Source organism: Lathyrus oleraceus, chromosome 1 (genome assembly GCF_024323335.1).
Source record: "Lathyrus oleraceus cultivar Zhongwan6 chromosome 1, CAAS_Psat_ZW6_1.0, whole genome shotgun sequence".
Taxonomy (NCBI): domain Eukaryota; kingdom Viridiplantae; phylum Streptophyta; class Magnoliopsida; order Fabales; family Fabaceae; genus Lathyrus; species Lathyrus oleraceus.
This window is the reverse complement of record NC_066579.1, coordinates 269,444,705-269,467,303: the sequence shown is the minus strand read 5'-3', so window position 1 is coordinate 269,467,303 and position 22,599 is coordinate 269,444,705. Positions and strand designations below refer to the sequence as shown.

Below are 22,599 nucleotides of genomic sequence, written 5' to 3'. Positions count from 1 at the left end.
CTAAACTAATGTCTAGATTAAATATTAATAAAACGGATATCGGTATGTAATTCGTCAAAACTAGGGAATCAAGTCTTTGTCGGTTTCTTGGTTTTAAAATGAATCGTTTCGGTTAACTTTATTGGTTAAAGGTTCTATCTCAAACTCTCGCTCTGTTGAATAAACCATGATTTTATATTAATGTTGCTGTCACTTATAATTAAGTCAAAAACCATATTTTGAAAACAATAAAGTTGCGGAAACTCTTTTTAAGAAAATACTGACCGTTTTAAACACCCTTATCTCAAACTCTCGCTCTGTTGACTTAGGTTATATAATTAAATCCAAATGCTTAACTCTCGTCCTCACATTCAATCTTTAAAGATACTTTTTGGAAAAGGTCAGAATTTAATTAACTCTAAAACTTGCTCTCGCCCTGATCTAGAATTAATGCCTAACTTACACTGTCCAGTTAAAACCTCAAACTCTCGCTCTATTGATTTTAACTTCTCTATGTCTTTTACTTTTGTAAAAAATCTTGTTATTAAACCTGTAAGTTGAGACCATAAAAAGATTGATTTTGATTTTAAGTTTAGATAAACCGACTCAGTCTCGATCCCTTATTCTGCTTACTTTACATACCGATACCTAGGCAAATTAACCAGACATGCTAAATAAACAAGAATTTATATCATGCATAAACAGACTCATTCCAGGCAGGCAATATGAATAAACAATAGAATAAAACATACAAAATTAAATAGCAATTAAAGAACCTGAATGCGTAATACAATGGTCTTGAACACTCCACCACAAGCCGGTAGGATTTGTTCTTGGATTCTTCAATTTAACCGTAAAATAAATCAAGGAAATAAAACTCGAATATAACGTAAGGTTAAATCCGGTATAAAGCTGCACAGTAGTTTCCGGTGTAGAAACTATTATGCGAAAAATATCTAAAAGCTAAAAACGGGAAAGATAAATTGCAAGGGAAAAGGGAAAGTAAAGCTTGCAAAAGAAATAAATAAAATGAACAATGCTGGAAAGGAAGAAAAATAAGCAAAGGCGTGAAAGGAAAATTTGGCAGAGCTTTCGCAAAACTGAGCGTGCAAAAACTTGTCGACGGCAAAGAGAGGAGATGGCTATTTATAATAGCCTTGGTAACTGCCTTGCGTTTCCTACGAGTCTTCAGCATGGCTAAATACACGGCTTGAGAATAGGACACGAAATCCTCAACGTTACTTCCATTCTTCTGAGAGCGTAACTTGCGCCAAAAAGCTAGTGGACTGGTGTGACGCTCGTCACACCATGTGTGACGTCCGTCACAAGGCTACTTCGCGTGACGCTCGTCACAACCCTTGTGACGCCCGTCACAGGGGCAACTTGCGCTTCCTTTTGGGCTGGGCTTGGTCTTGGTTATTTGTTTTCTTTTTATTGCTTTTTACACCTCCTTTTCTTCCCTTTTTCACTTTTGCTTCAAAATGGGTACCTGATGTAAATAGAAAAGAAATACTGCATAATATCTGATAAAATGGGATAAATTAAAGTAAATGATAATATAATCTAATTAAATTAAGTCTTAAAATGTGATATAATTTCATGTTATCAATAATAACAACAAAAACCCGAAAAAACTTTTGTGTGGTCTGTTCGCTTGATTCTGGACAAATGGACTTAGAACTTAGGCAACATCCCTATGCTAAAGGACTTGGCCAATGCCAACTTATTAAGAAACCAAGTGCTTGCAATTTGTGACTTCATCTGATACATCATTCAACATCCCTCTGAGTTCATCTGCAACATGATCATTGTGAAGCTGTTATTTTGAACCTGTGACTTGTGGAATTCATCTGCTACATGGGCTAATTTGAAGAAGATCATGGAATGGCTAAAGCTTGGATGCGGCTATCTTTATTTGATGCCTTTGCTCTTCAAAATAATATAATTATGCATTTGTGTGTTGTTTGATTCTAAATGTCCAAGGGAATTCTGGGTTTCTATTGACATTCTTGTCTATTGGATTGCTACCCCATTTGGTCAGATCTTTTCAACTCTTAACTTTTAATTTTGTGCATAGGATTAGTCTCTTCATCTTCTCCTCATTTCTTTAATTTCAAAATCTCCCCCTCCCTTTTAAAAATCTTCTTTGATTGAACTTATTTTGTTCCAAACTTTGACCACTTTGTAAAAAGATAGAAACTTTGGCCTTATGCCATTGCCTTTTCAAACTCCTTTTATTAAATCAAACTTGTAAATAAACTTAATTATAATTGACTTAAACTTTCAAAAAGCCAAAAAGAACTAACTCATTCAAGCTATTTTTAGGCCTTTGTGCCTTCCAAACTTTATTTTTGTTAAAAGCAATGCATCCACTTTAAAATTTGTATCACAAACTACGAGGTTTTGATCCCTCATTTTTATGTTGGTACGTAGGCACAAGACCGAAGGTCTTGCCAAATACAAAAATATAATTAATGAATTCTTTTATCATCCCCCCATTCTATTTGTTTGTAAACATCATTTTGTACCAAATACATATGCACACGAAAAGGGCTCTCTAGGAGTACGTAGGAGACTTTGGATGCTAACACTTTCCCTCTGTGTAACCAACCCCCTTACCTGTAATCTCTGACATTTTATTAGTTTTGATTTGAAAACTTCTTACTATTGGCGACTCTTGTTATTTGATCTCTAGCTTATCCATAGCTTGATCATCATGAATTTACCGCTACAGTCCTAAATAGGCCAAGTTGGGTTAAATGTTCTACGGTTCTCAGCTTCTCGGACCCCAAATCAGAGAAAGTAATACCTAACCACAAATACCTTGTGTGACATTAGTAACTCCAAAAGGGTCTCCACTGAGTAGATGGGTCTCAAGCCAACTTGTTAAGGACTACTTCACACAAGTTGAACATGACTATACCATCCTCCTATCTTAATTTCACTCAAGTTCGGGTTAGAACTTATCTCACCACTCAGAGATCACCAAGTGCAATAGACAGATTATATCACACAAGCAAATATACAAACATCAAATATACAAATATATGCACATAAAAAAAAGTAGGCTAAACCCACTGAGGACTATTCCCCAGCAGAGTCGCCACTTAATTTCTGTAGCGGTAAATTAATAAACATTAAGCTATGGGTAAACTTAACGTCAATAAAACTAGAGTCGCCACCGCACTTTTATTGTTTCCAAAGGAAAAGGGAAAAGTACGAACAAAACACAAAGATAATAAGTTTTCAAATCAAAACGAATAAAATGCCAGAGATTACAGGTAAGGGGGTTGGTTACACAGAGGGAAGGTGTTAGCACCCAAAGTGTCCTAGGTACTCCTAGGGAGCCCTTTTTTTTATGTGTGTATGTGTGTTGGTATAAAAGATGTTTGAGAAAAAGTTAAGTCTGGGGATGAGAAAAGAATTCATTAATTATATTTTTGTGTTTGGCAAGACCTTCAGACTTATGCCTACGTACCAACATAAAAATGAGGGATGAAAACCTCGTAGTTCGTGGTAACAATTTCAAAATGAGTGAATTGTTTTTAATCAAAAGTTTAAGTGAAAGGGGGCACAAAGGGCCAAGAAATTTGAATGAGGTTGTTAGTTCTTTTTGTATTTTGAAATTTTAAGTCAATATGATTAGATTTATTGACAAGTTTGATTTAAGAAAAAAGTTTGAAAATAAGGTCTAAGTTTGAAATCACAAGTAAAGAATTTTTTTGAAAAGGGGGAGAGATTTTAAAATTTAAGAAGTGGGGGAGATGAAGAGACTAATCCTAAGAATAAAATCAAAAGTTAAGAGTTGAAAAGATCTGACCAATGGGATGCAATCCAACAAACAAGAATGTCATATAGAAAACCCATTTTCCCTTTGAACTTTGAACCAAGCAATAATCAACAAGCAATTAGCTATATTAGACATCATGAAGATCAAGGCATCAAATAAAGATTGCCACATCCAAGCAAGCAATTCCCACAGCTAGAAGTCTTCTTTGTATCCTCATGTATCAGATGAAATACTCCTTGATTAACTCAGAATAATGCATTAGGCATGAGATCAAAATAACAGTTGCATCAAGACCATGTAGCAGATGAATGCAAGTGGGTCCCAATACTTGCATTAGATGAAAGCTCAAATTACAATAACTTGGTTTCAGAAATGTTGGCATTGGCTAAGTCCTTTTGCATATGGAATGTTGCCTAATCCTAAGTCCAAAAGTTCATATCAACCTCAACAGTCCACACAAACATTTTTTAGGGTTTTTGTTGTTTATTAGGTCTTTTAAGGTTCTGAGACCACAAGCACAAACAAAATACACAAATAAATATATACAATCACAATATATGACTCCAATGAGCAAAAGAAAAATGACATAAAGATAAACAAGTTAAATAATATGTAAATGACAATGAATGGTAAATGACTATAAATTAAATTGCATAAAAATAAATGGCTTGAAAGTAAAAGCAATATTAATAAAAGTTAGTCAAATGTTAGTTAATGGAGTTTTGCTTTTCAATTGATTAAGTCATTCTTTGAAGAACACTCAACCATCTATTCACAAGCATGGATCCCTGAACCAAGACATCTTCCAAAGGAAGGAAAAAAGGCCAAGTCTCCACACAATACCATGAAAGATGGGAGACTTACAATCTCACATACTAGAATGCTATGCCTTTAGGGTCAAATTTATCTCTATGTTAAGCAATCGTAATTAGACTTATGTAGAAGTCACAACCATCTGAGGTTGGGCAATAAAAATTTAGGTGCTAATGCATTGTAGAGATTTGGCATAATGAACCAAACTCCTAAAACATACCACACACTAAAAGAAAAAGATCAAAAGGATGGACCTATCTCATCCATACTTGTATTGGTTCATCTAACACAAGGTTATTGATGAACCAATTAGCCTTAGGATCTTGAGATTTCATTGGTCAATGAAAGGGATGGGAAAGAATAGGATGGAAGATGAAGGGGAAGGGGAGATGAGAGAAACACAAATTGGTCATGGGAGGAATTTTATCAAATTAAAATCATTCATTCATTTTGGGAGATGAAATGTACATTTCATCAATCCCCTAAATCCAATTATTTTAATCCAACAAAAGTCAAATCAACCTTGACCAAGGCCCAAACACATAGTCAAACATCACAAGTCAATAAAAACGGCTCAACCTAATTTTTACACAATTAATCAATTAAAAATCAAATAAAAAATGCATTTAAATTCAATTTAATTTGGCCAAAACCTAAAATCTCTTCAAAAAACCAAATAAATGGCCAAGAGATTTATCCTAGATCAAACAAGGTCAAAGGGCCTTAGACAAAAAATTTCATAATTTTTGCAAAGTCAGAAGTTTTTTTAAACAATTAAAAATACGCATAAAAATAATTAATTCATGAAAAATATCACAATTAATCCAAAAAATAATTTTAATTCAAAAAAGGAAAGAGGAAAGTATTTAATGATTTTTGGTGAAAGACCCACTTTTTTTGGATTAAAAATGAAATTATTATGAATTAAACAAAATAAATGGATTAATCATAAAATCAGAAAATAAAAAGAAATTTAAAAAAACAAGGGCCACCAGATCTCCCTCATTAATTGAGGTGGCAGATCTGATAGCCAAGAGCGCGCGTTCCATTGTGCACTACAGTCAACACGTTGCAAACTTGGTATTTAAAACCAAAGGCCATGATTTAAACAATTTGAACATATCTGATGGTTAAGAGGCGTGACAACACACCACTTTAGCTAGGACTCCGGTCTTCTTCTCCAGTGGACCTCACCGAATTGGTCCACCATCAACCATCATAAAAAATGAAAAACAAGGACATGGATTTAAAGAAAAAATGCTCAAGAGCTCGAATCTGGCCTCAATTTTCTCCAATTCCAAGTATATGAAGAGATACAAGGATTTGAATTTTGAGGATCATGAACTGAGTTGCTTCGATTTGACCTCAAAGCAACTCAATCTTCTTGCCTACATTGGTAGGACTTCAGCCAACCAGAAATCACAAAGAATAGTGAATAATTGAGGGAGATTCGAAGAGATGAAATTTATGAAAAATTACCTTTGAGGGAGCTTCAACCATGCTTGATCTTGATTTCAATTGTGCTTGGCTTTGTTTCAGAAGCTTGTAGGAAGTGATTAAGATCAGAAAATGTCTTGGACTCTTGGAGTTTCAATCTCAAAACAGAATGATATTTGAAGCTCGGTTTTCAAATGAAAACCTTCTATATTATCCTTTAATGGTGAGGTTTTAGATTGCATGTTCAATGCTTGGGCATGAGGTCCTCAATTCTGAGCATGCGGGGTTGTACTTATAGGCCATGAGATTCATTTCCACACACTTCCAAATTTTTCCAGATCTAAGAATTTCAATGCATGCTTGCATGGGCGTGTGATAGGCCCATCAAGTGATGCTATCAGGTCCAAAAATGCTTGAGAGTCATGCTGAAATCATGTCATGTGGCCATGCATTTGTGTTTGAAATGTGAAGGTGAAAATCATCCAATTGATCCTTTGAAAAGAACCCATGTGCAAGTCCTTCATTCTTTGTCCAAATAAGATAATCTTGGATATTTTGGAAAGGTGAGATCAAGGGGAACAACTTTGATGTTGAACACGTTTTCATTTGAAGCTTGGATAATGATTAATTTTGAGGTGGAAGTTTAGAAAATCAAACATGTTTGAAACTTTTCTAAGTACCAAGTCAAATGTTCACTTCTTCCACCTTGAATAACTTTTTCTATGGACTTCAAATGGAAACAGTTCCTTCAACAAAGTTGTATATATTTAAAACCTCTTCAATTTGGTCATAAATTAGACCTCATTTAGATTTGGAATTAAGGAGTTATGCATTTTAGAAGTTGAGGAAAATCACTTGTTCAATGGTATTGGCCCAAAATGACCTATAATGTTTCCTCTTGGCATATGCATTTGCAAGTTGAATTTGAAGTTCCGCTAAACATCAAAGTTGAATTAGATCATGGAATTTGAATGGGTTTCATATCATAAAAAATTAGAAAGTTATGGTTTTGGGATGTTGACCTCCTAACTAGGGTTTAAACAAAATTACCTATAATCTTTCACCATAACAAATGGCTTTCCAAGCAAAAATAGCTATTGACTTCAACATGAAAGTTGTTTGGAATGTCATTTTGAGTAACGTTGCTCTTGGAATTATTTTCATATGACAAAAAATGTAGGAGATAGGGTCTAGGGAACCCGAGTTTTGACTAGTTGACTTTCTCTGGTCAACCACCATGAACCATCTTGCTAGCTTGACATTCTCTTGACTTTTGGGACTCATGGAGGATAATATATGTGTAAGATGATGTAATATGAAGTATCCCTTGAAATATTTGATCAAATGTTGAAGAAACATGTTGAAGAAGTCACACAAGATACCTAGATGAATTAGGGTTTCCAAAGCAAACAAACTTCAAACTCTTGATGGATTCTTGATCAAAATTATATATGGAGACCATAGGGATCTATATATGATGCATATAACCAATTTGAACAATTTCATGATTGATCTCATTTCATTGAGGGTCTTAAACCCTTAATATGAGCTTGATAAATCATGGGTGAGCATACACACTACCTACAAAAGCAACAAACTATACATTGACATACTTTGGTATTTTGGTTAGTAAATTATGAAAACAAAGTATGATACACTAAATATGTGCTTAGTGATATCTCCCAATGTAAACCCAATGAATGAAGGGTAAGGAGGATGCCAAGGTATGATCCCAAAGCTAATGCGTATGATGAGATAGCATGAGGGATCTTATGGTCAAAATTGGGGTCTTACACTTGTCTAGCACCCAATGCCGATGGTCGCATAGTGCAGGTCCCTGAGAAGCTTTTCTCTCGAGGGTCGGTACGAAGATATCACCCAAAAATAGACTCATTTGATGGAGTTGTCGACCAACATGTTTTTGTTGTAAGCGGCAAACAGTCAAATGAATCAATGACTCCGGGGTTCCTATCTATAACCCTAGATCACAACCTATGAGACCCCTTATGTGGAAAGAAATTAGTGTTATCTTCCATCCGTATCTCGAACCTGTGATATTATGCCTGCTTGTGTGTTCAACTTGTTAAAGCCATGCTTATACACCATACATCCATGCATTCATAGATTCATGCATCATACGCATAAACAACACAAAAACAAAGCTCTTAGTATCTGGTGTTTATTGAAGGAAACTACAAGGACATTTTCTAAAGCAATCATGAATCCTCTTTTCAGGAAGAGCACATTTACCTTCCGGTACAAGGAACCTCGATTGGAAAGTTTGAAAGCTTTGAGTTCCAAGTTGGAACCTGTCAAGTACAAATACTACGCAGCTTATGGACACATTCTGTACCCAGTGAACGAGAATGTGGACTATGGATCTATCACTACTTTGCCTCAGTATTATGACATCCCTTTGCGTTGCTTCACTTTCCCAGATTTCCATATAGCTCCCACTTTGGAAGAGATTTGAGAGAATTCTCAATCACTCCATCAGAGATCATAATCCGTTCCCAAAGTTTGAAGAAGACTTCACTATGCCCAAGTTAGCAATATTGTTGGTGTAGTGGGGTATTCGTTACCATTGGAGATATTGACTAAATCCAAGGTAAACCATACAAGTCGAGTCGCCACCGCATCTCTATTTATCCAAAGGAATGGTTAGAAAGCGAACAAAAACCTAATAGTTTTAACAAAAACTAATAAAAGAAACAGAGATCTGGGTAAGGGGGTTGGTTATGCAATGGGAAGGTGTTAGGCACCCAAAACATCCTAGGTACTCCTAGGGAGCCCTTTTCATATTTGTTGCAAAGGTTATTGTTTTGTGAAATTTTATTTGTGCAAACATGATTGAAGAGATGAGAAGAGAATGTACAAGTTATTTACATTTTGTGTTTGGATGGATAAACCCATTGCCTACGCACCCTCTTATAAAAAGATTAGGATCAAAACCTCGTAGTTCGGGGTAAAAATCTCAAAATAAATTGGTGAATTGATTGGTCCAAAAGCCTTAAGGTCTTTTGTTATCAAAGGGAGAAAACTCAACCTAAAACCACAAGTCCACCATGTGAGGATAGCTTCAACATGCTAGTGAGGGGTTAACCCTATAATAAGCATGGAAGGCTCATTGTCCATCACTAAGAACAAAGGTGAGTATTACATCTACCACAAAGATAACTCAAACCTAATAGCTAAAGGTTATGAAATTTTTTGATTAAGAAGTGGTCATTGAAACCACAAAATAATTTTGAATGGGTTATATTTCCCAATTAGAAGTATATACAAAAAGTAGTCAAAGTTGACTTAAAGATTCAATTCAAAATGAGTGTTATGAAAAGGAAGTTTGAAAATCAAAAGCATAAGGCTTAGGTTTCTAATGTTGAAAACAAAGATTGAATGTTTGCACAAAAAGGGTTTTGGCTTGGGTTAGAGTGGAAAGATGAAGAAGGAGGGCTATGTCCTAAGGAAACAAAAAGGTGAGGGATAAGAAATGAAACCACACTAGGAGTTCCTCTCTTGAGATCATATAGATAATCCAAGTAGCTCCCGTCCTTTGGAATAAGCAAGCACAAAGTATAAGCAATCAAACAAGTCTCATAAGAGATCCTCAATGTATCTTGTATCTTCCACTTAGATGAACATGGCAATGATCCTCCAATTAAGCTCAAATGGAAACTCCTAGTTCAAGAGCACACACATCAAAAGTTCCATGGGGTAAAACACTCTCCTAACCAGAGATCAGGGAAACAACAAACTAATAGGGAGATTAAGACTTGAGCCTAATAGCTGTCATGCAATCAACATCCCTAAGTTGAGGTCTCTAACAAGAACTTAACTTACAAATAAACAAACATCACACACTATATCCATACAAGAGGCTCAAACAATGGGTGGGCTTTAGTCAAGAGGGGTCATGTCAACCTCGACAAACAAGCCAAACTGTAAAGGGTAATCTGTAGCTCTTAACCACTAACATTGAACGTTAGGGTGAAGTTGATCAAAATGGTAATGAGGATGAGACCTCATGCTCTTAACCCTGGCCAGGGTGAGCTCATGACAAAGAAAGCGTAGGGATCCAGAAAGTGGGATCCTTTTCCACTTGACAGACTATGGACAAAGATCTGGGGCACATGTTCAGAAGCATCAACACGTAGTGCGAGCATAAAGAAAGACACACTCAATAATGGGGGATTGGCTACTAATCCCTTTTATCCGTCAATTACCTCTTCTCTTGGAGGTCTTATCAAATATCACATGCCTCTTCTTGGAGGTCTTTGAGCACAATTTTAAACAAACACAAACAGAGCCTCTGAAGGAGGACTTGCCAGCAAAATGCCTGCCAAAAAGGTGACAGGACTTCAGACTACATGAAGTAAGAAGCTAACTACCTGAGTGGTGTATCAACCATAATCCAATGCTCAAGTAAGAGCAAAAGCAAGCAAGCAACTAAGGTACCTGTACAAAGACTAAACAGTTAGTACTTCAGTCGTAAAACCAGCAGACAAACAGTGAAACCCTCTAACAGTTACACAATTCAGTGCATAAGTGCCCTAGCACTTAAATGAGCTCATGAGTTCACCACATCAATTAAAACCCTACAAAACAACAATAGGTCAGTACTTAATGCATTTGCATCTCACAAGATCAATGATGAGTGTCCAAACCTGAAACACAAGACAAAGTTAGTTTATGTGCATTTAAACAATACAACAAAACACCAACAAACAAAGGCATAAAAGATGAATTCAAAACCTAACCAAATGACTAAACCAGAACCCACCCTTCTACACATTACACCTTCAAACACTCCCCTAAATGTCCTCAAAAGGACCAGCATCAAATCCCAAACCAAGTGCCTCAAATTGCCTATGCCATCCAATGACCAAAAATAGGCACAAAAATGAACTTCCAACTTAGAAAATTCATATCAAATCAGAAATGCATGCAATGACTTTGATATTTTTTGTACAAGTTTCTCATGCCATGGATGTTCAACATGTAAAAGATCAAATCCAGAATGATGCAAATGCTATGTGAACAAAAATGCACCAATTCAATGTCAAAAATGTGACACAAATTGTCACATTATTCTCTATGTGTCAAAAGTGATGATAACATGTGAGAAAAATTCCAAAACAGTGACCAAAAATTCATATTATGTATGAATCTCATGTATGCAAAAGATTGGATCAGAAGGTTCAACATAGAGAATTTCGCAACACATTGAATACACTATATCAATTTGGCACCACATGGATTCAAAAATTCACACATAAAAATCCAGACATCAACAATTCATGAAATTAACATCACAAAAAAGTAGACATCCATACAAATCGATGAAAAAAAATTGGGACTCATTTGGATCATTTTTGCATTTTTTATGATTTTTCTAAAACGAGCAAAAACAAATGAAATATAATATAAAAATGGAGGGAAATGAAATCATTCAAATAAATCCAGAAAAAACCACAACCACAGGATCTTGGCGCGCGCCTCAAATCAACGCTCCAGGTTTAAACATCAAAACATGCCGTTTCACTTAAACTAGTCAGCATGCCACTCAGCGCTTCAACGCACGCGTGGCTCAGTCAATGCAATCTCAACCAATCGTTCTCACACGCAAGGCACACATGGCAATACACATCACCAAACCCTAAAATGATACAGACGCCGGAGCTACAGCTCTGGTCGTCTTTTCCGGCAAGCCTCACGGTGGCGCCGCCCAATTTTTTTCCAGAATTTCACAATGCATATACCATTCCACTCCTCTTCCAACGTAGGTTCCAAATATCAACTCAATTCTTCCTAATTCTTCCTAGATTTTACAGATCGAAGTGAATAAGATTCTAGATCCAAACTTCCATTCAACCTAACTTCCTCAATTCTCACTGATTTTTGAATCTAAACACATCTCCATGCTCTACTCAACAAGATCTACAAGTCTATAATCAAAAAACAGCAAAAGGAGAGATCGAGTTTTGAGTCACCTTGAAGTGCGGCTCTCTGAAATCGTGTTCTCTCAAGCTCTATAGCTCCAGATCTTTTCCTATGATCTTCCTATGAAGCTTTAAGCAAAAATGAACGGTTAAATCCTTTTGAATCCACTTCAATTTCCAAATTCCATTGCAATGTTCATGCTCTTGGTCTGCTCGAATTCTTGATGAATTGCACCAAACAATCAATGATTCTTGATCAGTGAAGGATGAGGATCAAGAATCTGTAAAGATCTTTGAGCTTTGTGTGAAGAAAATGAGAATTCGAAGAGAGAGAATTTTGGAGAGTTTCTTGAATTTTGATCTCAAATGGTGGGTTTTTTTAGTTATGATTAGGGTTTCTGTATTTATACTCCATGCTAATGACCACGCTAATCATATTTTCCATTGGTTAATCATGATTAATGAGATATGAAGCCATTTGTAAGAAATGAAAATTAAGCTCTTCTGGCCATAATACACGTGATCCTCTCCATGTTAAGCTTCCAATCCACTTAAGAACATCCAAGGGTCATGATTTGAAGATTTGTTTGCTTGCATCATAAGCCAAAAATGAATGTTGAATATTTTCTTCAATTTGCACATGTGTGAAATAATGAGCATTTTAACCATGATTTCTTTGCACAATTGAGCCAAATGATGTCAATTTGAGATGCCTTGAACATGAGAAGCATTTTGCCAAAAGAATGAACCAATTTGAAGCATTACATCAAAAGTGATGCCATTTTGAATTTCCATGCACACCTTGTGATCAAATGACCATAACTCCTTAACCAATCATCATATGGACATGAATTAGGACTTTTTGGAAAGGGGAGACAAAGATCTACAACTTTCATGTTTACCAAAAAGCAATTTGAAACTTCTTTGACATTGACAAGTCAAGTTGAATATGGACCAAAAACTTGCCAAATTTGGAATCTTTGAATTATAGGTCATTTTCCATTTTTAGTAACTTTTGCCATGACCTTTGAATCTTCAAGATGGTTGTTTAGAATGATGAATAGACCCCCATTTGAACATGATTGAGGTGTCTCAACTCATTTCCCCACCTCATAGCCCTCAGTTGACTGCACAGTTGACGTTTGGTCCTCAGATGACCTTGAAATGTCTTGATTAACTTGAGCCTCTACCACTTGGTGAAATTGCTTCAAAATGAAACCCTAGCTCATGGAAGCTCCTTATAATAATCATGTGATCCTCATCCCAAGAAAATACCTCATCTCTTGCACAAAGGATCTTCCTGAAGCTCTTGACCTGGTGATTGCTTAAGCTACAAACAAAAGATGTTAGTGACATATTTTTGTGCTTTTGGTTAGTAAATGAAACAAGAAAAGCAATGATATACATATCAAGCATGCTTGGTGGTCTCAAACCACGCACAAGAGATCCCTACCCAAAGGGAAAGGGAGCCAAGATGCTCAATGATCCTTGAGGCTATGCAATGCAATGTTATGATGCCATGAGGGATCTTAGGGACAAAATTGGGGTCTTACAGATGCCCCTATTAAAGGTCATTCTAGTCGGAGAAGTGAAGGTTAAAATCTTTGTCTCGACGAGGTAGAATGGGCTTAAATAATAACAAAGAGACAAATTTTGGTCCCTAAGAGACCTCATGATGCAAATGTATGTATGCAAAAGGGTAGTACTCTGTGGAGATATGTGTCCACAAAGAAGAAAAGAAATCCGGAGAAACCGACAATCCATATGAGTAATTCACTCCATGGGACAGAGACTCTGGAACTTTTATGGGGATAGAAAAGGAGATAAATTGTGCGAGCAGGTCACGACTTGAAACTTGGGGAACAGAATCCCAAAGGGAGTAAACCCAATGGAAGGACATCGAGCTGACTCGAAGGTGCATGTGTTGGGGAATATGCCAACACAGCAAAAGGCGATCCACAATAGATACCTCGCTGGGGATGTCTAAAAAGACTCTCCTGAGGAGGCCGCGGGATGAGGTGTTACCGGTTACTGGGTAACAAGCTCAATGAGACATGTGATCTGATCACCGGTATAAGGGCGAGAGAACAACAAGCTCGTGAAGAATGAATATCTAAGATCGGTATAAGGGTGAGAGATATCAATCAACCAAATCATCTGAGGAAGACCTAAAAGGTATATCTCAACTCAGGAAAATCTAACTCCACATGGGACCAAAGTCATAATAGGGAGCAGAAGGAAGGAACGCCAGTGATACCGGTTACTGGGCATATAATAGGTGACCAACCAAAGCATGAATTAGGGAATATTCTTAAAACACTCATCATCCAAAAAGAGGGCAGAACGCAAACTCGATTATGGGATGGACATTCGATTCCAAAACAGGGATACGAATCTTACTCGAATGGGGAAGAACAAAAGGCTTCGACCAAAGAGTGCATGAGATATATTATCTATTACCGTCGGAACATAGATAATATACTCGCATGGAAGATTATCCACAACCGGTTACTGGGTTAATAAAGGATAAATCGACCGACAGAGAAAGGCATCGGGATACCAAAACTAGGTATATAATGATGACCAAACAAGGGGAACAACAAACATCACCGGCAAACGGTAAATGAAAGAGGACCCGCTGGGGATAAAATTGCTTAATTAGAGCAATTATCCAAAAGAATGAGGGAATATCAATATCGAATATTGGATAATGATAACCGTTAAAGAGGGGATTACATCTACCGGATACTGGGTAGAAAACCACGGAAGAGTAACCGTCATAAACTAGGATGAACAACAATGGTTAACTCTGCAAAGGGGGGGAAAATAGGGTTTACAACTACCGGTATAAGGGTAGAAAACCATAAACTCCGCTGAGGATAAGGTGAATAATTATTGATTACTGAGCAATTATTCATTTACCACAGGGAAACACCAAAGATAGTCACAAGAGCCCAATTTAGGATCAAATCGAAAAGGCAAACTGAATCGAGACTCATCCTAATGAGGATATAACTCAATAGGGGCACCCATCCCAATATATGTGTTGGGAGGAAGCGGAAACAACCGTCGTCCACGAGGATATAACTCAGTGGGGAATATGGCAGGAAAGATAAACACTTTCTGCTTAAAGGGGCTGACTCTATATTGGGGGATCAGACACCGACATCTGCTTGGGAAATGTATTACCAACTAGCAGAGGATAAAAAACAATAGATATATAGCAAAAAATGCAATATGAATATCCAAATGTTTGAAGATTATATGCACATATGCGTGATTTATGTATGATGAATGCTGACAAACAGACATTCTAACACAAACAGCTCCATAGGAAAAGGCACACAACCGTCTGGTACTACATCTCAAGGGAGAAAGCCCAAAATTCCAATGGAGAGTATCCAATCTTCCGGGGAATCAGAGATACCAGGAAATCACAAAATCTCTGGGGGATAAATCATCAATCAATCCGATTGGGGAAAAAAGTTCATTGCACAGGCAGAAACTGCCACAAAAGCAACTCTAATGGGGAATCCATCTGAGGGATATAAGAGGAATTTGGTGATCCGACACCAAGTACCAAACTCACCAAGGAGATCACACCTGCTGAGGAGAAAAGATCGCTCTTCCGCAGAAGGGGAGGGTGGTGAACGTCTCAACAAGCATACCTCTCGGAGATGAACCATAAAGGGGCTCCAGAGGAAGAAGATACAGTCATGCCAGGGATATGAACAAATGTCTTACCCTGTTGGGGATCATACCACCCTTGGGAGAGCATTGAGGGTCTCCTAAGTATCCTTTATCATTGGGAATGTTCACTTTGTTTAAAAAAACAAGTTATGAAAAATTCATTTATTTGTTTATAACAATGATATTTTTCTCAATTAAAAGCATGCAAAGCATTTGTTGAAATAGAAACAAATAAGAGTGCAAATAATTGGATAAAGGCTCAAATTCGTTTGATGGAATTGTAGCCTGCAAATGGCAAGACCCCATAGATCTTTACAAGTTTGAAATTGGTGATATATATTGGAAAAGGGCTACATTGAACATAATGACCATTTCTCCACCAATTCTGAATTCGATGTATTCGAAGCTTTGGTTGACGACGAATGAACAAGAATCTCTGACGGATGACAGTTGTAGAACACAGTCTTGTCAGGATGTAGTTACTTGCCAGATCCCTAATTTTTGCCTAGATTGCCCCAGGATGAGGTACTCAATCTAGCGGGATGCATATATTCATTTTTTATGTCTCTAACTTTTGCCTGGATCCCCCTTTCGGGTTTTCAATCCACCAAGACGCTCATTTTTGCCTAAGCCGCCCTTTCGGGTTTTCAACTTAGCGAGCTATTCTGTTTTTATTTTTAGGCGAAGTATTTCTTGACTGCATCTGAATTCACAGGACGAGTGAAATCCTCCCCATCCATAGTTGTAAGTATCAAAACACCGCCTAAAAAGGCTCTCTTAACAACATATGGACCTTCATAGTTTAGAGTCCACTTACCCCTGGAATCGGGCGCGAAAGACAAGACTTTCTTGAGCACAAGGTCACCTTCTCGGAACACACAAGGCTTGACCTTCTTATCAAAAGCCTTCTTCATTCTCTGTTGATATAACTGACCATGACACATGTCAGTCAATCTCTTCTCTTCAATCAAATTCAGCTGGTCATAGCGAATCTGAACCCATTCAACATCAGTCAACTTGACCTCCATCAAGACTCTCATTGATGGGATCTCCACCTCTACTGGGAGTACGCCACCATGCCATAAACAAGAGAGAAAGGGGTTGCCCCTATTGAAGTGCGGACAGATGTACGATATCCATGCAAAGCAAATGGCAGCATCTCAGGCCAATCTTTGTACGTGACAACCATCTTCTGGATAATCTTCTTGATATTCTTGTTAGCAGCTTCAACAGCCCCATTCATCTTGGGTCTATAAGGAGAAGAATTATGATGCGCAATCTTGAACTCATTACACAGCTCTTCCATCATCTTATTGTTCAAGTTAGATCCATTATCAGTAATGATCTTATCTGGCACACCCTAACGGCATATGAGTTGATTCTTGATAAACTTCACGACCACCTGCCTGGTCACATTTGCATATGACGCTGCTTCAACCCACTTAGTGAAGTAATCAATTGCTACGAGAATAAATCGGTGCCCATTGGACGCTTTCGGCTCTATCATGCAAATCATGTCAATTCCCCACATGGAGAAAGGCCATGGTGATGAAATCACATTCAGAAGTGTCGGGGGAATATGAATCTTATCCGCATAAATCTGACACTTATGGCATTTCTTCACATATTTGCAGCAGTCAGACTCCATTGTCAGCCAATAGTAGCCTTCTCTCAACATCTTTCTAGCCATGGCATGTCCATTGGAATGAGTACCAAATGAACCCTCATGGACCTCAGTCATCAACAGGTCTGCTTCGTGTCTATCCACGCATCTGAGCAGAACCATGTCAAAATTTCATTATAAAGCACATCACCATTGAGGTAGAAAATGCCTGACAATCTTCTCAAAGTTTTCCTATCTTTCACAGATGCCCCAGGGGGATAAACCTGGTTCTGGAGGAAACATTTAATGTCGTAATACCATGGCTTATCATCTTTTACCTATTCAACTGCAAATACATGAGCCGATCTATCCAAGCGCATCACGGTGATATTGGGAACTTCATTCCAATATTTAACCACAATCATTGAAGCGAGCGTGGCGAGAGCGTCTGCCATCCGATTCTCATCTCGAGGAATATGATGGAAGTCAACTTCAGTAAAGAACGTTGAAATCCTCCTCGCATAATCCCTATTTGGAATAAGACCAGGCTGATTCGTTTCCCATTCACCCTTAATCTGATTGACAACAAGGGCCGAATCACGATAAACATCAAGGTGCTTGATCCTTAGATCAATACATTCTTCCAATCCCATAATATAGGCCTCGTACTCAGCCATATTATTCGTGCATTTGAAAGTTAGCCTTGTTGTAAAAGGAATATGTGTGCCCTAAGGAGTAATGACTACTACCCCAATACCATTTCCGTACTGATTTACAGCGCCATCAAATACCATACTCCATCTGGAACCAGGTTCTGGCCCTTCATCGAGTGTAGGTTCATCACAATCTTTCATTTTCAAATACAGAATCTCCTCATCTGGGAAGTCATACTGAACTGACTGATAATCCTCAATAGGCTGATGTGCCAAGTGGTCAGCCAAGATACTACCTTTAATAACTTTCTGAGCTCGGTACTCAATATCATACTCAGATAACAACATCTGCCAACGGGCAATCCTCCCGGTTAAAGCAGGCTTCTCAAATATGTACTTGATTGGATCCATTCTGGATATCAACCAAGTTGTATGATTTATCATATACTGGCGTAAACGCTTAGCAACCCAAGCCAAAGCACAACATGTCTTCTCAAGCATTGAGTATCGAGACTCACAATCAGTGAACTTCTTACTCAGGTAGTAAATAACATACTCTTTCTTCCCGGATTCGTCTTGCTGACCAAGTACACAACCCATCGAGTCTTCAAGAACTGTCAGATACATGATCAATGGTCTTCCTTCTACAGGCGGAGACAAGATTGGAGGTTCAGACAGATACTCTTTGATACTGTCGAAAGCTTTCTGGCAATCCTCGGTCCAATCATGAGACTGATCTTTCCGAAGGAGCTTGAATATCGGCGCACATGTGGCAGTCATGTGGGATATGAATCTGGAAATATAATTCAAGCGGCCAAGAAAACCTCGGACTTGCTTCTCAGTTTTGGGCGCAGGCATCTCTTGTATTGCTTTGACCTTTTCAGGATCAACCTCAATACCTCTTTCACTGACAATAAAGCCCAATAACTTGCCAGAACGGACTACAAATGTACACTTGTTGGGATTCAGACGAAGCTTGTACTTCCTTAAACGCTGAAAAAGCTTCAACAAGTGCTCTACATGTTCCACTTTCGTTCTCGACTTAGCAATCATATCATCAACATATACTTCAATCTCCTTGTCCATCATATCATGAAACAAGGTAGTCATAGCTCGTTGATATGTGGCTCCGACGTTCTTCAAACCGAAGGGCATCACTCGATAACAGAATGTTCCCCAAGGTGTGATGAATGTTGTCTTCTCCATATCCTCGGGTGCCATCTTAATCTGGTTATATCCGGAAAATCCATCCATAAATGAGAAGACATTGAATTTAGCTGTATTGTCTATCAACATATCAATATGTGGTAGAGGAAAATCATCTTTCGGACTAGCTTTATTCAAGTCTCTATAGTCCATACACATTCGAACTTTTCCATCTTTCTTAGGCACGGGCACAATATTGGCCACCCATTGACGATATGTAGAAGTCATCAGAAACCCTGCATCAATTTGCTTCTAAACTTCCTCTTTGATCTTCACTGCCATATCAGGATGAGTTCTTCTGAGCTTCTGCTTCACAGGCACGCACTCAGGCTTCAAGGGTAGGAAATGTTGCACAATATCTGTATCTAGACCCGGCATGTCTTCATACGACCAAGCAAAGATATCGACATATTCTCGTAGCAATTCAATCAACCCCTTCTTAACAGATTCTTCTAGGAGTGCCCCAATCTTCACTTCTCGCACACAATCCTCAGACCCCAAATTGACTGTTTCCAGATTCTCAAGATGCAGCTGAATGATCTTCTCTTCATGCTCAAGTAGACGGGTAATCTCGTCAGGAATCTCTTCAACATCATCTTCCTCTGCCTCAAATACAGGGAACTCAAAATTGGGAGATGGTGTCGGATCATTATGTTCAATGGGTTTGATCAACCTGCATAATGATTTTGGATATGAAAAGCTTTTAGAAATTAAACAAGGCAAATCATTATGCAGATGAAAAGATTGATTTTATTTTATTTTTAGGGTTTTATGTGATCACCAATTTCATGCAAAAAGCAAAAAGGGAAAATAATTGGGAAAAACAAACATTTAACATGAATTTATTGAATGAAAATATCATTGTATTTATGTTGCCAACAATGTCATCACTTCTCCTTTTGGCATGGGAGAAGGGTTTTTTAAACAAAGTGATCATTACGTTGACTTGTGGATGACTGTAGGAATATCCACAGCGACCCAATTGTTGCAGACCCCTCCAGGGATGATGAAATTGTCAGAATCCTCTGCATCCTCTTCCAAGACAGCAGCAGCTTCCTCATCCTGACCGGTGTGGATAAAACCTCCACTCTTGAACAACCCTTTCTCATTGAAAACCCCAGAAGAAAAGCCTATGCCAGCCCGAGACTTATTGTCTTCCAGCTCAATCATTTTTCCTAGTTCAGCAATTGCACCACACTCAATGGCCAATTTTGCATCTTTATAGGAAGTAAATGAAGGAATTCTCTTCTCAATAGGCTCAACTATAGATAAAGCTTGGAAAGGAGTTCCAACTTCATCCTCAGCATCTATGTATGAGAAGGAAGACAAGTGGCTAACCAGGAGAGCCTTTTCTCCCCCTACCACTACCAATTTTTTATTCTTCACAAATTTCAGCTTCTGGTGTAAGGTGGATGTCACGGCGCCAGCCTCGTGAATCCATGGTCTGCCTAAGAGACAGCTGTACGATGGGTGGATATCCATAACCTGGAAGGTAATTTGGAAATCACTTGGTCCAATCTTGATTGGGAGATCAACTTCCCCAATCACAGTCTTACGCGACCCATCAAAAGCTTTCACAACAACTCCATTCTGCCTCATGGGAGGCCCTTGGTAAGACAGTTTTGAGAGAGTTGGCTCTAGTGTAGTACCGGTGAGTTAGCTTGTCTTGAAAATAAATGAAGATCACAGAGTTAGACCATAGGACAAGAAGCCGGGAACAAAACCTGCTTATGCGTATGATGCATGCAATGCTTGTGCATATGATTTGTTTTTATTTCAAAGGAACTCTAGGGTTTTATTTGCAAATTTTGGAAATATTAACTGTTTATCACATATGGAAATATCTCATAAAATAATATCATCAGGGAAAAGAAGTACAACATTGTCAATCATATACAAGAGAAAAGGAAAATAATCATCCTATGGATCCATAGGAACAATCATCTAAAGCTCGGGACACAGGAAGATAGGATGCGCGAAGTCTCTTCACTTCCTTCTCGTAAGCTGCCTCCATATCTGCCTTTTCCTTGGCGAGTCGGTCATACTTCCTCTTCCAAAACTTGGAAGACTGGGGAAGTAGAGAAGTCCATGCATCATTAGGATCATCAATAACTTGATGCTCGAGGAACTCTATCAAAGCATCTTTCTCCTTAATCTGCTGAAGCAACTCTTCCCTTTCACGGATCCAGGCACGTGATAGGTCTTCGTCTCTCAACTCCTCTACTCCTTGGTTAGGGAGGGTTGAAGGCGCAGCCAAAACCAAAGGTGTAGGTCTCGGATATTCGTAAGGCATGAGATACTCAGATGCTCTCTTCCTTACCCAAGCAGTGTAAGGCTCCATAGCAACACAATTCTTAGGACCCAACTCCTTCCTTCCTTTCTTATGAATCTTGTGCCAAGCGCGAACCATTCTGCCCTTCAAGCCTTGGGGATCTTTACCCTCCTGAAAGAACACACCCTCTAACAGAATGTTATTAGGTTTATCCTTTAGGGGGAACCCAAGCTGACGATGTGCTAAAACAGGGTTGTAGTTAATCCCACCACATGTACCAAGAAGAGGTACATTAGAGAATTCACCACAAGAGTCAATAATCTGCACACCATCATACACACGGTTATACCCAGAGATATCATCATTAGTGAGAAACATGAGTCTCGTGGACCACCGTAGACATCCCTTATTCTCCTTGAAGGCGACCGTCTGAGGTAAGTGAGAAATAAACCACTTATACAACAGAGGCAAACGACACTCAATGGCACCACCACCCTTTGCATTCCTCATATGCAAAGAGAAATAGGTATCACCCAACAAAGTCGGAACGGGATTAAGATCGGAAAAGACCCTAATAGCGTTCACATCCACAAACTTGTCGATGTTGGGGAACAATACCAACCCATAGATGAGAAGTACAAATATGGCTTCAAAGGCATCCTCACTCATGGCCTTCCAATAAACAGTAGCTTGAGCAATGAGGAATTCAGAAGGGAGACCTTGAATTCCAGCTTTGGTAGTCATATGAGCACCAACCAGAGATTCATCTATGTGCAACATGTCAGCTATCTCTTGAGAAGTAGGAATACTCTCCAAGCCACTAAACGACAACTGATCCAGGATAGGTAAACCCACGAGATAAGCATACTCCTCAAGGGTAGGCAAAAGCTGGAAGTCCGGAAACGTGAAGCAACGGTACAAGGGATCATAAAACTACACCAATACACTCATCAACCCTTCATCCACCTGAGTAGTCAGAAGAGGAAGAAGCTTCCCAAAGCGAACCTTGAAACCCAAGGGATCTAATACATAGGATGTCAGTTTCCTTAACTCTTTCAAATCTGGCTGTCTGAAGCTGTACTTCTTTGTATTCCTTCTTTGTCTTTCCATGTCTGAAAATTTTGCAAATAAACCCCTTAAGTTCCTTGAAAATTTCTTTTATTATTGATGATATGGATGCAAATGGATGCATGAATGCATGAATGCAACAATCACAC

The 22,599-nt window shown here is 38.3% G+C and overlaps 1 protein-coding gene across 1 annotated transcript in view; it reads left to right on the top strand.

Moving 5' to 3' along the window:
• Nucleotides 1-22,599, top strand: part of LOC127102734 (uncharacterized) — a 111,266-nt gene that overhangs the window by 55,630 nt on the left and 33,037 nt on the right. The gene's annotated exons all lie outside the window — the stretch shown is intronic.